Source organism: Gorilla gorilla, chromosome 14, assembly GCF_029281585.2.
Source record: "Gorilla gorilla gorilla isolate KB3781 chromosome 14, NHGRI_mGorGor1-v2.1_pri, whole genome shotgun sequence".
NCBI classification, from domain to species: Eukaryota; Metazoa; Chordata; class Mammalia; order Primates; family Hominidae; genus Gorilla; species Gorilla gorilla.
This window is the reverse complement of record NC_073238.2, coordinates 78,500,957-78,519,661: the sequence shown is the minus strand read 5'-3', so window position 1 is coordinate 78,519,661 and position 18,705 is coordinate 78,500,957. Positions and strand designations below refer to the sequence as shown.

The following is an 18,705-nucleotide window of genomic DNA, read 5'->3' as shown; positions in this document are numbered from 1 at the left end:
ATAATAGAGAGGTGGTTGGAAGTCTCAGTTCGTAGACACAGAAGAAATTCCAGATCCATAAAATGAAAAAGGATAAGCAAAGGGGAGTGAGAAACAGCTGCCAATGTGATAGAATTTAAACCAAGGTAAGATATCGCGAGAGGGCGGTCCCGCTAGGCTTGGCGTCGCTCCCGAGCTGGAGCTCTTACCGGCGTCTCCCCGCGAGCAGCGGCTGAAGTGCTGGCGGCTAAGGGCCCGTGAGCAGCCGCCACTCCTTCGGCCGTTGGCTCTTGCGCCGGGGTCGTTGTTTCGTCACAACCACCCAGGTAGCCGTTTCTGAGACGGCAGATGCGGCCGCTTTAGCCCTGAGCGGGCTCCGCGGCTGCCTGACGGTCTCTGCCAGTGCCCGACTCTTCTCTTCCGGACTCCACGCCAAGCAGCGACCCTGAGCCAACAGCCAGAGCGCCCAGAAATGGCGGCCTGGACTGCCTCGCACTGGCCAGTCAAGGGGATCCTGAAGAACAAGACCTCTACAGCTTCCTCTATGGTGGCCTCGGCTGAACAGCCCAGCGGGAGTGTCGAGGAGGAGCTGAGCAAAAAATCCCAGAAGTGGGAAGAAATGAACATCCTGGCGACATATCATCCAGCGGACAAAGACTATGGTTTAATGAAAATAGATGAACCAAGCACTCCTTACTGTCGTAAGATGGGTGATGGTGAAGATGCGTGTAGTGGTACAGAAACCACTGAAGCCGTGGCACCAGATATCTTAGCTAAGAAATTAGCTGTTGCTGAAGGCTTGAACCCAAAGTATCGGGTTCAGGAACAAGAAAGCAGTGGAGAGGAGGCTAGTGACCTCTCACCTAAAGAACGAGAAAAAAGGCGACAATTTGAAATGAAAAGGAAGCTTCACTACAATGAAGGACTGAATATCAAACTAGCTAGAGAATTAATTTGAAAAGACCTACATGATGACAAAGATGAAGAAATGTTAAAGACTGCAGATGGAGAAAGCATGAAGACGGAAGAATCAAATCAAAGCTCTACAACAAGTGACCAACGGCAAAACACATTCAGTAAGTTCATAGAAGAGCTTTGTTCAACACTGCAACTGTTTGCTAGATAGAAACCCTGTTACTATAATACATTGCTTCTTGTTCTCCACAATTTATGATTTAAGTATCAAAATCATACCAGTTATTATATATTACCAAGAATTAAATGATATCCTTAGAAACTGATTAGACTGAACATGCCTAATTGTTATATGTATCTTGTGCCTAGTACTTTACCACAAATACAGTGTAATATCATCAGTCCAAAACTGCATTACTTTTGTAAAAACACTGGTTAATTTGTGTAAGATATTATATAGCATTTTTAGAGGATAAAAAATATCTTTGGGGAGGGGAACTAAGTTATTTTCATCACTCTAAATGGGGCGATACCTCTCATAAGTTTGTTGGTTTGCTTTTTTTTTAAATCAAAAGACAATTGAACAACAGGATGTATATAGGCTGATAAATATTCAGGCCGAATAGTATTTTAACACTTGTCTTCAACTTGATTTGTCTGTTTAATTGAAAAGGATTATAAGAGTTACTCTTGCGTTTTCTGTCCTACTACCTTTAAAGTTCCTGTTGAGTTTCTTTGTATTTACAAGGAAAGGACTGAACTTTTTCTCATCAAAAGTAGCCTTTTTTCTCACAAATAAATTATCAGTTTAAACTTGCAAAAAAAAAAAAAAATTAAGCCAAGGTAGAATGTAGTTGTGGTCTGAGGAAATTAATGTTCTAAAAGTTGTAGAATGATAACAGGGTGTGAAAAGATACTGTTAAGTCAACTTAAACATGAACTGATAATTGACCACTTGATTCAGGTGAGCAGAGATGACAACAGCATGTGATATTTCTTCAGAGCAGAGGAAGCAAAGTCTGATTGAAGTTTGTTGGAGAGAGGATGGGAAGAGAAAGAGTTCAGACAGTAAGTACAGTTACACTTTCAATGAGTTTTGTTGAATAGAACAGTCAAGTCAGGCATTAGAGGAAGAGGCAGAGTCAATGGACTTTTATTTTTTTTGTTGCTTTGTTTCTAAGCCAGTAGAAACTGCAATGTTTCTATGCAAATGAAAATGCCCAAATAATAAGGAAAACAGTGATCATACAGGAACATGACAGGGAAGTTGCCGGAGTAATTCACTTTGCAAACAAGAGGTAATGGGATCTGTTGCACAAGTGTAGAGCTGAGACTTATATAGGAGCATATAGCTTATTTGTTGTGGGAAGAGGATAGGAGTATAGGAAGGTTGATAGACTCGATGATGGGTCCATGCAGGCATTTTCTTCATATACTTTCTACTTTCTCAGTGAAATAATAGCCATGAATATGTATCTGGAAGAAAAATGCTCTAGTTCCATAGAGTGGGGAATAATTGGAACAGTTACTCAGAATAATGGGAGAGCAAATTGAATAAGGAGATAGAGTGGTATCACCTTACAGCCTTAAGGAATCCCTTGAGTTCAGTGGTCAGGATATTAAAATGAGATCATTCAACACTGTTGTGAGGTTTTCTCCTTTAAGTTCACTTATTCGATGATGACTTAGAACAGGTGACCAGTGAAAAACCAGTGAAAACAGTAAACATTTTTTTCAGGAAAATAAAACAGGGGTGTTGATAATGGTATTGAGGCTTTATGAACAATGGAAAGAGATTATAATGAGTGGTCATAAGATGTAAGTCAGATAGGTAGGAAAGACATGGTGAACAGTGAAAATACAGTAGTATCAATGGATTGGTTGGAAGATGGGATGAACCTAGTAATAAGTGAGGAAGAGGGGTTAGCTGTTACTGGTAATTTTCAAAGTTCAGATGGCTGAACTAACAGGGACCAGAAGTCCATTGAAGGAGAATTCCTAAAGGAACTGCGTGTGTAAATGGATATTGAAAGCATAGTGTATATGGATAGGAAATTTACTGAAAAGTTGCAGAGATAGTTTGGAAGAGAAAGATAGTAAGCTGAATTACTAAACTTCCAGAGAATGAGGGAGACAAAATTACAGATCTGGAGATCTGTAAATAGCTGTGGCAAAAAGGGGCAATGTGTGTCATAAACTGTTGTCATGAGCTTCAAAATAGATGAGAGTTAGGAGAAATGATAAGGAACATTGGTTTGTTTGTTGTGAATAACACCACAGATCATTATGGGATAAGTATAAGACTTTTGAGTGGATATGAAGAATCAGGTAGGCCAAAATCATATGAGCATAAATTGTGTTTGTTGATTGTAAATGCAGTGGGCTCCTTGAGTTAGCGAACTGGGTGGTCCTTGATGCTTCCCAAGAGTCTGCCTGGCACTTGGTCTGCCACACCTTAGGATCAGACTTTTTGGTAACCACACCCTGATTATAAATACCCGTGGTTTATCTGTCTGTTGAATCACATTTCTCCCCTCCTATTCAACAAGACTTGTATATTTAAGAAACCATTATCCTACTACAGTGGGAAATCAGTACCTTGTCCCATACTCCAAATAGAATTTCCTCACTCCAACAGAGTAGCACTTCCATTGTGATGCTATAAAACAGGGGGCACAAACTCAAATATGTACAGGAAATTTAAATAAAGTTGCTAGAGGAAAGAAAAATCAACTACCAAAAATATAATAAAACACTACTTTTACAGAACTATGTAGTAAATAACAATATAAGGATGATTAGTCCTAACAACTATATTTTAAATTTAAAAAAAAGTAGTGCAATTACAATCAAAACAGCTGTGCATGACCTTTTTCTTAACTTTTGATTCAGTTTTGATATAATAGAACTTTTTTTCTTAAGTTCAAAATGAGAATGTTATATCTTTTTTTTTTTTTGGATGTTGTAATATAAACCATAGCATGTCAGAAACTTTTATAGCGACCACGTGAAGATTATTTTAAAATTAGATGTTACAATTTTAAATTGTAGTTATAAGTTGTTAGTGAATTGAAAATATGTTGAGTAAATTAAGTTTTTATTTTTAAAGGTTAGTATCTATAATTGTCAACTATAGTACTGATGTAAGGATTTTGTTGGGAATGTAGGGATTAAATTATAATGACACCATGAAGAATAATTCTATCTTCAGAAGTTACTAAAAATAAATCGACTCAAAGATCAGAAGATTGGAGGATTTGTGAGGTCAGGAAATGTGTCTGTATTGTTCACTGTTACATTCTTGGAACATGGAATAAGGCCTGGAACATAGCATCCATTCAAGAAATATTTTTGAGTCAGTTAATAAATATATTTCATACCTGTGAAAGAATTTTTTTCTGTTAATGCTGCCTAAAAGGACATTGCTAGATAAATTTTAATAATTTTATGTCTCACTTAATGAACACGTCATGTTAACAATAACATAAAAAGTAAATTATTTTCGTATTTGAAATTAACTTTTGTAAAATCGATGTTCCCTTTTTTTGCTTCTTTGTTTCCAGAAAAGTACAGCGCTATGCATTTACCCTTGAAAAAAAGATATGCTTTAAAATAATGAATTGAATCCCATTATTTAAGGATGTGAATGCATTATTCTGTAGAATTTACACTTGAAAATGTCAATTAGTAATTGGGGCAGTACTTATTTTGAAGTGCAGAAATCTGATCATAGGATCATAGGCTATATAGTGTTCATCTTTACAGTGCTACAAGGCACAAGCCCAAAGAGATAACAGTGTATCTTAGAAATCCTGCAGAGAAACACACCCCTGTCACCCAGGCTTCAATCACAAGCCTATGATAAGGTTTGAGTATAGAAGAATATTACTCCCTTTATCTCATTCCTGTCCCCAGCTACTCTGGCTAAGAAGAATCAGTGGAAGAACATTAGGCTTAGTAATCATTTTAATGCATGCCTGAGCCTATTTGTAGCTATCTCTCATAGACAATGTTGTTTCTTTAACCTTCCATAGTTTCTGATTGTTCTGTTTGTGAATGGTTTTATTGTTTATAATGAGGTTCTGTATTGTTGATTGTTGTAGTTTTGTGTTCTTTGAGGTTTTTTTCTTTGTTTTTTTTTTGTCCTATCTAGCTGTAGTTGCCTCTGTTTCTTCATGGTATGTTTATGTGTGGTTGTGTATGTCTGCATGCACCTATGTGTGTGTGTCTTTACAGAGTACTCTGTAGACAAATTTGGAACTCCAGATCTCATGAGTCTTCTGTTGGAACAGTGAGACTATCCAGAGTTGACCTCAGTCTAACTCAGTGTGGGAAATTTACGTGACATAAATTAAAACTCGTTATGTAAATAGGAAGAGATCCAAGTTAACATAGTTTCTAATAGTCCCACAAGGTGTTACAGTTCATCTGACAAGATTATCAGGCTATTTCATTTATATGAGTCATTATGTTCTGCATTACATTCTTCAAAGTAAGACTGTTTACTTTAGCTCCTAGGAAGCAGTCACATTACCATCAGTGATAATTACCATCATTAAAACAATACCTTAATAGAACACTAATTTGGGGGCTCTTGCAATTCTTTTATAGGAAGCATTACATAATGAGTGGATGTTACACTTACTTTCACACAAGTTCCTAATAATAATGAGACACAAGAGAGCCTCCCATTGGGAAATGTCTCACCTCACCAAACACTGCAGAATTTCACGGGAAGTGATTTTAATTCAGATATAAAAGTATATTCATAAAAATTCCAACTTGTTTAACTACTTGTATTTTTATAATGAATGAACAAATACATAATTATATTTTGAGTTTGGAGAAAGGAGTATCATCATCAACTATTTGATTTATAATTATAGTTATACCCTTTGGTGCAAAAAATGTGTGTTAAATATATCTAACTAATGGCTGATTGGTTTTAAAATAATGATGGAGCTGTGTGGAAACAATGGAGATATAAATGTAAGTTTTAAAATTTTGATTATCTTGAATGTGTCTAGTATTTACAAAAATCAATCCCTTACATCAGTGGTTCTCTCCTTAGGCTGCATTCTGGTATTACCTTGAAGTCCTAAAAACCCGAGTGTGCTGGATGCAACCCAGTCCAATTAAATCAATATCTCTAGAGATGGGACCCAGGGACCTGTATTATATAAAGCCTCAGGTGATTGTTTTGTGCAGACAGTGATGAGAACCATTGAGGATAATCTGAATACATGATTAGGCTTCAAGCTAACCTGGAAAACTTCGTAACAAAAGAATGATGTGAGTCAAATCAAACACAAATTTTTTTATGAAGATAATCAATAACAGTGTTTTTCCTGAAGAAAATGTTCTATAGCGAGTTATTATCCCAACTAGCTACTGATTTTGAAGAGCTATAACCAATATTTTCTCACTGTTTTGTGTGCTTTTCCATAAGACAGTTTATTAACACCAAAGATTATTGTATTTATCACTTAAGTCAGATAAGCAGTTTATTAGAATAAAGTTATATTCTATGTCCTTTATTTTCTCTAATGTGTGGGACACATATGTACACTACATATATATGTGTATGTATATATATGTGTGTATGCATATATGTGTATATATGCATATATATCTTAAAAACTATTCTGGTATACTAATTTTTGAGAAAATATAAGTATATACTGAAAAAATATAGTGATGTTTGTTGTATATACACAAATGAGCTCTGAAACATGAGCTCATTTCTTTGCTAGATTATGTCAATTAAAGGACTTTAAGATAAGCTCAATTATTCATCAATATTCAGTTTTTTCAAGAAATTCTTTCAAAGAGTAATATTTAAGAACAACGTAAGTTCATTTAAAAATACCCCCACCCAGATATAAGTCTTACAACAATCCCATTAAATGCATTGGATTTTATTTAAGCTTTTAAAACATATAGGCCCCTCAGCAGATATGCTGCTTTTTGTTAAAATTTCCCAACCTCTTTTGGACAGTAAACATATCATGCATGTTTTATGCAAATGGTAGAAACAATTTTCCATATGTGAATACTTTTAGCAATTAAAATAACTACTTTCATGAGTATACTAGTGTCTTTTGAACATTTTAAAACTGACCTTATGCTAATTTTTCCTGTGATAATTTTTTAAACAGGGCATTTTTCTGACCTAGAGAACTACCTCTATACATTTTGTTTGTCCAAAAGATCAAGAAAACCAGTATCATTATAATTTTCCTGTATAAACTGCAAGGTGCAAGGGTTTCATTATTGTTCTATATCTGAAATTTAACATGTAATTTATGTTATTACGTACCCATTTGCATATCAAATTAGATAATATGCTGTGCTCAGTGACATAAATAATTATATTCATTTATGTCACAGAGGTTAATTATATTCAACCTCTGTAGGCTGAATGTCTTTTTAGCTCTCTAATCAAATGATGATTTAGAGTTATAGGATTAAATAAAATTATAAAATAATTAGTTATATATCTCATCTATTGATTACAACAGAAGCTTGTTTGTTTTATCAACAATAAAATGTATGTCATTCTAAATAAGAATTTTGATACCTTGTAGCTCTTTGAAATAATTATCATTATGAACTGAATATAAATGATCACTTAGGCTATAATCAATAAAATATGTCAATATTGTTTTAAAAAGTAGTCCTTTTAATGTTTAGTTATCATGCTTTTGAACACTATATAAAATAAATGGTTTTGAAAATTTTTATAAATCCACTTTTACAGCACAAATTTTAAAAACTTGAATACTGTATATAGGTAATAGTCTTATTCACTGTTTTATTAGAATTCAAGCATCCTACTTAACTACTTAGATTTATAATATGTTACCTGCAATATAATTTTATAATTAATGGTAATATAATCAGTCTTCCATCGCACATATTATTAGGCACCCCTAAATACACTTAAGATATTACCAAATAAACAAGAATTTATGCTTTCTTACAACCCAGTTCTAAAAGATGGATGTTTGTTAGTTGCTGCAGCAGTAAATAAATCTTGGCCATGACTCTCCTGAAACAGTCCAACACGCTGTGTGGCAAGCTTGCCCCAGGTAAAGATGTGGTAGGTACGAAATTAAATGTTAGCTTAAAGGTTAGAAAGTTAAGTTCAAACAAGTTGAGAAAGGCAGCATATGCAACTTCTTGCTGCCTGCATGGCTGCGTAAGAGTGGCCTTGGGCCTGTAATATTTCTTATTGGGAGATAAAAAACCCTCACAGCCTGGGCTGGGCTTGTCATATTTCCAGCAAGAAAATACTTTTCCCTATTTAGGCTTGATGTATGCTCCATAAATATTCTGCTTAGGCCCAAGCTTCAGTGATCCTTTGGCACTCCCCCAGCTTTCTATATTTCAGACCCAAGGGGAAGAGGTCATGGTCCCTTTAGTGCAGTACAAAGTGAGGGACCTGCAGCCACACTAACCACATCGGCTATGGAGTGGATTCTCTGGCCATGGGGAAACAAAGTCTTGCACTCCTTTTCTTCTTTTTCTGTAAATAAATAGCTGTACCATACCACTGGAGCCTAGTGTACATGTCTTCAGTTCTCAGTGACCCCAAATCATGCAGGTCTCTTCCCTGGGTGGCATTCATCTGCTTGTTAACCTTGGCCACACTCATTTTATATTCTGTCCTGCAGCACAGCTTGACCGCCCCGTGAACAGTGAAACACAGCTATTTCTAAAAAGTATTTTGGTAAACTCTCTTGGAAGGAACAAAACTAGTGTTTGTTGGTCTTCTATATTACCATGTGAAACTGAGAGTGTTAAGGCACAACTACTGCAGATAGTTGCTAAGTGATGTCAGGGAAACTTGTGCACCTCTTAAAAATGTGAACAACTCAAAGTTGTGCTGTATTCAAAGTTTAAAATCAGGCTGGGCGCGGTGGCTCACGCCTGTAATCCCAGCACTTTGGGAGGCCAAGGCGGGCGGATCACGAGGTCAAGAGTTCGAGACAAGCCTGACCAACATAGTGAAACCCCGTCTCTACTAAAAATACAAAAATTAGCTGGGCATAGCGGCGCGCGCCTGTAATCCCAGCTACTTGGGAGGCTGGGGCAGGAGAATCGCTTGAACCCGGGAGGCAGAGATTGCAGTGAGCCGAGATTGCACCACTGCATTCCAGCCTGGGCAAGAGGGCGAGACTCCGTCTCAAAAAAAAAAAAAAAAAAAAGTTTAAAATCAAGCATACAGCTTCAAATATTTTGACACATGCTTTTAAACAAGAGTTTGTCCAAGTAGGCTATACATCAGAAAAATCTAGAGGCTCAGAACATACCTTGCAAATAGAATTGTAAAAAATGTAGCCTAAGTAAAAGCAGATAAAATCTTCTGATTGAAAAAATTACTGCATAGCATTGGGCAATTTTTTTTTTTTTGAGACGGAGATCTGTACTGAGAAACTATTATATACAGGAACTGAAGTCATCATTTGGGGTACACTAGAGTAAATAGAAAACAAAAATAGGAAAAAGATAAAAGAAAAAACAAAATATATGAAGGTCTCCGTCTTTGTGTGTTTTATATTCTGGATAGGAGAGATGGATTATAACCAAAAAGGTACAATCAGTTAGAAAATGTTATAGAGGCTAAAATATAATAAATGTTAGTGAAAGAATAAACAAATAGATCAACAAAATAGAAAAAAAAGAGAAAGACTAGAATAGAAAGCCCAGGAATAAACCCAAATAAATACAATTGATCTTAAATCAACTTAACTTAGACAAAGGAGTAAAGGTCATACAATGCAGGAAAGACAGTATTTCCAACAAATGGTGCTGGAGCTTCTGTGTATCCACATGCAAAATAATGAAATCTAGACACAGACCTTACATCCTTCACAAAATTTAATCCTAAATGGATCTTAGATCTAAATGTAAAACACAAAAGTATACAACTACCAGAAGATAACATAAGAAGAAGCCTAGATGATCCTGGGTATGGTGATGACCTTTTAGATACAACGTCAAGCGCATGATCCAAGAAACAGAAAAATTGGTAAGATGAATTTAAAAACTGTTCTGCAAAAGACAGTGCTAAGATAATTAGAAGACAATCCACAGGGTAGGGGAAAATATTTGCAAAACACACATCAGATAAAGGACTGTTACGAAAAATACGACGAACTCTTCAAATTCAACAATAACAAATCAAATAACCTGATTGAAAATGCAAATTAAATAAGAATGAGATGCCACTACACATCTTTTGAATGATCAAAGTCTGAAATACTGGCAACACTAAATGCTGGCAGGTATTTTGAGTAATAGGCACTCTCATTCATTGCTGGTGGGAATTAAACATGGTACAGTCACTTTGGAAGACCATTGGCACTTTCTTGCAAAATAAACATAAAACCCAGCAATTGCCCACTGTCCACCTGTATACTTAACAAAGGAATTGAAAACTTATACCCACACAAAAACTTGCACAACATAGTTTTATAGCAGCCTTGTTTATCATTTCCAAAACTTGGAAGCAACCAAAATGTCCTTTAATAAGTGAATGGGTACATAAACTGTGACACATCCAGACAATGAAATATTAATCATCACTAAGAATAAATGAATTATCAAGCCATAAACAGACATAGAGAAACCTTAAATGAATATGACTAAGTGAAATAAAACAATCTGAAAAGATACATACTGTATGATTCTGTCAGTTTGATATTTGGACATTTGTCCAAACCCATACAGCGTAAATCCTAATGTTAACTATGAACTTTAAGTTATTATGAGATGCCAATATAGGTTCATCAATTATAACAAAGGTATAATTGTGGTAGGGGATGTAGATAATAGGGGAGCAAATGCATGGGTGTGGGCAGTGGGTATATAGCACACTAGTCACATCTTATCTACGGGGTAGAAGTTCTAAGACTTCCAGTGGATGCCTGAAACCACTACAGATAGTACCAAACTTTGTATTTTTAGTTGACTCTTGAACAGTATAGGGGTTTGGGGTGCCAGTCCCCCATGCAATAAAACACCCGCATATAACTTTTGTCTCTTCAAAAACTTAACTACTAATAGCTACTGTTGACTAGAGCCTTATCAATAACATAAAAGAGTCAATTGACACATATTTGTTGTATGTATTATATACTATATTCTTACAATAAAGAAAGCTAGGAAAAAGAAAATATTATTAAAATCTTAAGAAAGAAAATATGTTTTACTGTTTATTAAGTGGAAGTGGATCATCATAAAGGTCTTTATCATCATTATCTTCACATTGAGTAGGCTGCGGAGGAGGAGGTAGGGGAGGGGTTGGTCTTGCTGCCTCAAGGGTGACAGTGGTGGAAGAAAATCTGTACATAAGTGGACCCACTTAGTTCAAATCTGTATTGCTCAAGGGTCAACTGAGTGTTATGTGTTTTTCCTATACATATATACCTATCTACAATAAAGACACTTTAATTTATTAATTATATTAAGAAATTAATAACAATATTACTGTATTAATCAGTTTTCATGCTGCTGATAAAGACATATCTGGGGCCAGGCGCGGTGGCTCATGCCTGTAATCCCAGCACTTTGGGAGGCCGAGGTGAGTGGATCACCTGTGGTCAGGAGTTCGAGACCAGCCTGACCAACGTGGTGAAACCCTGTCTCTAGTGAAAATACAAAATTAGCCGGGGGTGGTGGAACGTGCCAGTAATCCCAGCTGCTTGGGAGGCTAAGGCGGGTGAATCACTTGAACCCGGGAGGCGGAGGTTGCAGTGAGCCAAGATTGCGCCATTGCACTCCAGCCTGGGCAACAAGAGCAAAACTCCATTTCAAAAAAAAAAAAAAAGAAAAAGAAAAAGAAGATATACCTGGGACTGAGAAAATTTACCAAAGAAAGAGGTGCATAGGACTTACAGTTCCATTCCACATGGCTGGGGAGGCCTCACAACCATGGTGGAAGGCAAGGAGGAGCAAGTCACATCTTCGGTGGATGGCAGCAGGCAAAGAGAGCTTGTGCAGCTCAACTCTCGTTTTTTAAAACCATCAGATCTCATGAGACTTTTTCACTATCATGAGAACAGCAAGAGAAAGACTCACCTCCATGAATCAATTACCTCCCGCTGGGTCCCTTCCACAACACGTGGGATTTCAAGATGATATTTGGGTGGGTACACAGCCAAACCATATCAACTACCAATAAAATATGACAGATAAAAATATACCAGCATCACAGTCCTTGTACTTTGGGGGTTATTAAGTAAAATAAAATAAGGGTTACATAAACACAAGCACTACAGTTCCATGGCAATCAATCTGATAACCAAGGGGTCTACTAAGTGACTAATGGGTGGGATGATTTGTGGCCCTGGTCCCTGGGCAGGACAGAGTGGGACAGCATGAGGTTTCATCATGCTACTCAAGATGATGTGCAATGTTAAACTTATGAATTGTTTATTTCTGGAATTTTACATTTAATATTTTTGGACCATGAAAGTAACTGAAACTGAAAAGTCAAACCACAGATAATGAGAGACTACTGTAATTCTCTGTACTTTCTGCTCTATTATGGCATGAGCTTAAGCGCTCTAAATAAAAATAAAATCTTTAAAAGTAAAAAAAAAAAGAGGTGGCTTATTTCATCTACATATAAAAATATATATGCATATATGGTAAATGTTACATTTTTTTAAAGTAGAATATGGATTATGAGCAGTTCCCATGGTAATGCCTCATGGTGCAGTATTGTGGGCATAACGACACATAGAGAAGATGAGATTTGAGCAAATCTTTGAGAAAGGTAAAGGAGATGCCAAGCAAATATTTTAGAGATGTGCCCTGCAGTCATGGGGAGTGTTGAAAGAAGAACACTGTGGTCAGTGTGCCTGGATATTATCTGTTCTTACATGGAAATCATTTTATTATTCTGCGTGTTGTGGGTTTCCATGAAAATGCCATTTCTGTTGTTTAATCATAAGCTGTGTATGAAAATATATTTTCTGTAACTCATTTTTTATCCCTGCATATCCTGGTGGTTAGGAGCTGCATTGAACCAAATTAATTCTAGATATGAAGTCAGACAAAAATGATAAATAAAGTTTTCATAAGCATCCAGTTTGAATTACTCAAAAGGTATAAAGGGAAAGAAAAAAATAATGAGAATGCAATGTTTATATGATATTTGTAATGAGGTCAACTTTAATGTTATTTTTCTGTGTTTTGGGTCAGCTTTGCATGGGGGGAGGATGATCTAGTCAGTATGCTCAGTTGAAAGAGATATATAACCACTAGAAATTTACAAAGATAATTTATATAAAACAACATTGCTTACTTAGCAGACAAGACTGAAAAGCAGTTAATAAGCTGAAATATATAACAAGAAAATTCTGAGAAGACAAAGTAATAAGCATGTAAAAAATAAAGCAATAAAAAGACATAGTAGGCAGAGTAAGGTAGTATGATCTGCATCTAATTGAAGTTCTGGAAATAAACATAAAAATAAATGTGTAAATATGTAATAATTTCAGAGGTAATGGTAAAATTTATGGCAAGTGTTGACACACAGATTTAAGAAGCCCCAAATTCAAATCATAATGCATAAAATATAAATTTCACTTCAATGCATCTTAGTAAAGCTAGAGTTAATAAAAAGACTTTAACAATTGCCAGAGAAGAGATAAATAATAACTGGAAGTCAGAGAATAAATGAATGTCTGCAGAGTACTAAGAGAAAATAATTAGCTTAGAATTCTAACGCACAGTCAATATATCTTTCAAGAATGATAGTGGAATAAAAATACTTTCTACTAACAAATGTTCTCTATGAAAGATATTTTCTAATGAAAGATCTAATAGATGTTTTTATGATGAAGAAAAATTACTTCAAATGTAAAATTTGAGATTCAAAAAGTAATGATAAAGAAAATAATTGATAAATTTGTAGGTTGATAGAAACAAAGACATAATTTTTTAAAATCATTACTTCATTTAGCATGAGGAAAGAGATATTAATTTTAACAATTACTTGGTTGACATACATTCTGGCTTCCCACGATATTTTTAATGTATAATTATGTAAATAAACTGTATGTCTCACTATAAATACAAATATAACTCATACTTTCAACAATGCCCTGAATTAGATGACAAATCATATGCTAATAGTGGCCCTAACATGATAGGTGAGTTTTATAGCAAAAATCTGTCAGAAAATATTAGGGAAATGGAAATGACATATTTAAGTTACAAATTATTAGAGAAAATAAAGAAAAAATTTAAATCAATTAAAACATAAGAAAATAGAAAAACCACATTAAGGGATGGTGTAAACAGAAATTACATAAGATATTTGAGAAATAACAGTAGTTCAGTAATATAATAATTATTAATTAATAAAAAAGACCTAGAAAAGACAAAGATTATAAAACTGCATTAAACTACTAAATTTATCTATATATTTTTTAAATAAACATACGTAAAAACAAAGAACAAATTTTCAGAATAAAAGAGTGATAAAAGATGATCTAGCCAAATATGTAGTAACTGGAAATAGCGGAGATAGCCACGTTTGTATCTGACAATATAGACTTTACATAAAATTTTTACTAGAAAATAAGAATTCAAATTACCCTTAAATATCTAAATCTTTTAAAATGTATAAATGTAAATATTCCTAACAGCACATCTTCAGAATATATAAATTAAAAATTTATGTTCTGGTTAGGGGATGGGTAGCAGCAGAAACCTAGCGGTATTCATTGTGTATTTGGTGGTTCTACCATCAGAAGAGTATATGAATTTCAGTTCTCATTATCAAGTTGATTTTGGGGGTTGTATATCTGGCCAGTTGTTCTGTGAGAAGGTGATTTTCTTCAGCGTGATTTCACCTGACAATAGACTAAAAACAGAGAAGTTCTCCTTTATGGAAATCTTTAGGGGATACTCACGAGACTGCTTGTTGAATTTCAAGTTGGGCAGATTCTAGAACCTCTTGTTGCAGAGAATCCCATTCAGAGTGGGCTGATTTGTGAATTATAGCATAAATTAGGCTAAATAAAATTTTAAAATAGGAATATATTGCCTCCAGGACCTTCAAAGCCTTAAAAGAAGTGAAGATTCTTTCAACATTCTTGGCGCTGAGATGATCAATAGTTTGTTGTTGTTGTTGTTGTTGTTTCTAACAGTGTCAGGGATGGAACAGTTTTTAACAAACCAAATAATTTTCAGAAATCTAACTGAAGTAGTGGGACCTTGTTGTAAATGCAGAGTTATAACCTATTTCCACTGCTACTTTTTGTAAACGCCTTTGTGATTACTTTTATGTCCTGCATGTGTGTGTGACAAATAAATATCCTTGGAGGAGATACCATCAATGTAATGTCAGACCTGTGCTCCTGAAGAAAGCCAGATACAACTAAGATCTTTCCTACAAAGACTGTAAAAGAATGCAAGGCTATTGAATCACCCCATCAGTATCCAGGAAAATGCATATCCCTTCAAAGGTGAAGGCACTGCAGCTGAAATAAGCACTAAACAGAACATGTTCACCTAACTAGGCACTGAGTAGAGCATATTAATGAAATCTAGTACTATAAAGTATTTACTAGTTGTTGATTGGATGGAATCGATGATTTCAGTAATTTTATAGGTGTGGGCTTTAATGGGTAGAGCCACACTGAGTTCATGGTCATCCACTGCCACTGCAAGATGTCCACCATTATTTTCAGTTTTAAGAACAGATTGAATTGGGCTATTTAATAGTAAAATAGTAAAAATAATCATCCTTTTCTACATAGGGCTACAAAGTAGATTTCAAACATTGAAACCCACATTTTAATTTATATTAGGCTTTATCAACTCTTTTAATTAAAAAAACTAGAAGATCCATCAGGTTTTATTTGTCAAGTCGATTTTAAGTGCCAAAGACATAATTTTATTTCAATTATTTACTTGAGTCAAAGGGGCCACTATAGGATATTTTAAGGGCAATGAATACTATGGCCATTAGAAATTTTGGCAAAGCAACATTTCTCATGGTTAAGGTAACACATATCTGTTAGTTTTCTGTTTTATGCCTGGTAACTTCCTTAAGAAAATAGCAGGTACTTTGTTTAAATTTAGTGAATTTAGTGGGACATCCATCTATAATAACAATTTTGTCACCTATATCAGTTAAGGCCATGAATGGTTGTCAATACGTACATTTCAGCAGATTTTAAAATGAATTTAGAACCAATGATGTAGAGATTTAAATGTCAAACAGCACCCTTTTAATATTTCTATTGGGTAAATTCTTTAAGTAAGTAAATTTATTTCCATTTATATCAGACTGTGGGCTTCTGTCTCAGTTTCTGGCTTGTCATCATGTATCTAGGTGTCTGTCTTGGTTTTTGTTCTGATGGTAGCTCATTTTGTGTATTTGTCCCTGTTACTCCCCATGTTCTTAGGGTCCTTCTCTACACTCCTAACATTTATAAGTTTCTTCCTCCAGAAGTTCCCAAATTGCTGTCATCACAGTAAAGAGGCTCCCCACGGTACTTATTGCATTACTGGCTTTAGAGGCACTAGGCAAAAGCAAGGTTTGAATGATCTCTTTGGTATGTTGACAAGCCACAACATTCATCAGACTCACAGTGCAACCATTTTATCCTTGTCCAATAGATTGATGATGCCCCCTGGCTTTTTAAAGAAGAGGTGGGTGGAAGATAAGGCGATATAAAAGATTCAAGACAACTTTTCCCAAGATCTATGCCAAGGTTCCTTGGATGTTTTCCTCCTTAAGTTTGAGGATCAGAATCTCTGTTGTGATAGAAGTATAGGTGGCGGTAGCAGCATTTGGATTCCTAGAGACCTATCTGATATTAAGAGCGTTGACATCAGCATTCAAAAATGGTGACTATAGTTATTTAAGCAACCACCTAATGGGTCCATAAATTGTACAGTATATAGGTGTTTTCCCAAGCACTCAGTAGAAAGTGAGCCAATGTTTTATTGATGTCTAGATTCAATCAAAGCTTATGTTTAGATCAAAATAAATGATTTAATTTGACACACAGATAGGTATAGGCTGAGACACACAATCTGTGCCATGTTAAGGAAGATCCCTAATCCCATGCTGGTATTCTTGAGCACCAACTACCAAAATTTTCAAATAATGCCAGTTAAATATGAAGCAGAACCTTGACAGAAGTAACATATGTGGCACTAAGAAGTAAAGCTCAAAGCACATGGAAGTCAGCTGGCAACAGCTCAAAGTACATACTGTGAGCAGAGCCAATCAGTGAACCAGGACGTAAAGAGCCACAGGTGGTGGCCATTACCTAGGCTATCCTGTTCACATACCAATTGTTTTCTGGTTCACTATGGGATCCATCCCTTCAACCCAAAACTGGCATGGATGTGGAGATTGATTATACCACAAATACACCAAGGTATAAAAAGATTTATTACTCACATAATGGGATTTTTTGATTGAGTGTTTCAGGTGGAGGAGCAGAGAGAGGGTTTCTGCATGGGAGCTTGGGTTTGTGTTGTTTGATCTTTCCTGTTCATCAAAGAAAGGTGCCTGTGGGCTCTATCTGCTTTTCCAGAAATAGCACAAAAACAGAAAGGGGCAATTTAGGCCTCAAAGCTATCCAACAGTCAAATATTAAAAACAGAGTCATTTAAAAAGATTGTGTCTTTTTATTTGTATAAATATAACAGGTATATAAAAATTTCACAAGGCATATGTATATCAAATCATCACATTGTATACTTATATATATATAATTTTTGTCAATAGATATTAATAAAGCTAACAGAATTTTATTTTAAAAATAGAAGTCTATAACCACAATCCAATTAAGCAAAAATAAAGAGAAACCAGGAAAAATGTGTTTGGAAACTAAAATATATTTCTGAATAAATCAATGTCAAAAAAAGGGAAAATATAATAAAAGCAGGAAATTATCTTAACAGATGTCTTTCTTTCTTTCTTTTTTTTCTTTTTTTTTTTTTTTTTGAGACGGAGTCTCACTGTGTCACCAGGCTGGAGTGCAATGGTGCGATCTCGGCTCACTGCAACCTCTACCTCCCAGGTTCAAGCGATTCTCCTGCCTCAGCCTCCTGAGTAGCTGGGATTATAGGCATGTGCCACCATGCCCAGCTAATTTTATATTTTCAGTAGAGATGGGGTTTCACTGTGTTGGTCAGGCTGGTCTTGAACTCCCAACCTCAGGTGATCCACCCGCCTTGGCCTCCCAAAGTGCTGGGATTACAGGCGTGAGACACTGTGCCAGGCAAATAGATGCCATTATTAAAGCTGTGAACTAAGACTACAATATTGCTCCAGAAATAAATGAATTGATTAATGGAACATTAAAACACTTCAAAAATATATATTGTTTCAGTTGGCCTTAGTTGCATGTGATGGGCTGAACTGTGGCAAAATTCAAATGTTGAATCCCTATCTCCCAGTGGATTTTATTTGGAGATAGAGCCTATACGAAAGTGATCATTGTTAAATGAAGTCATTATTGTGAGAATAGGGCTGATGATGTTATAAGAAATGACATCTCTATCTCTGTGCACACCCAGAAGAAAGGCCATGTGAAGCTACTGCCAGAAGGGCCATCTGCAAACCAGGAAGAGACCTCACTGGAGACAAACCCTGACATTACCGTGATCTAGATGTATAGACCCCAGAACTGTAAGAAAATAAATTTCTGACATTTAAGCCAGGCTGTGGTATTTTGTTATGGCAGCCCAAGTAGGCTAATACATTCCATAACACAATAGTGGCTTAAACAACAATTAATTACTTCTCATGATTCTGTGCATTGGCAA

The 18,705-nt window shown here is 35.5% G+C and overlaps 1 pseudogene; it reads left to right on the top strand.

The window, feature by feature from the left end:
- Positions 1–323: 323 nt before the first annotated feature.
- LOC115932764 (protein phosphatase inhibitor 2-like) overlaps positions 324–18,705 on the top strand; it is a 65,782-nt pseudogene continuing 47,400 nt past the window's right edge.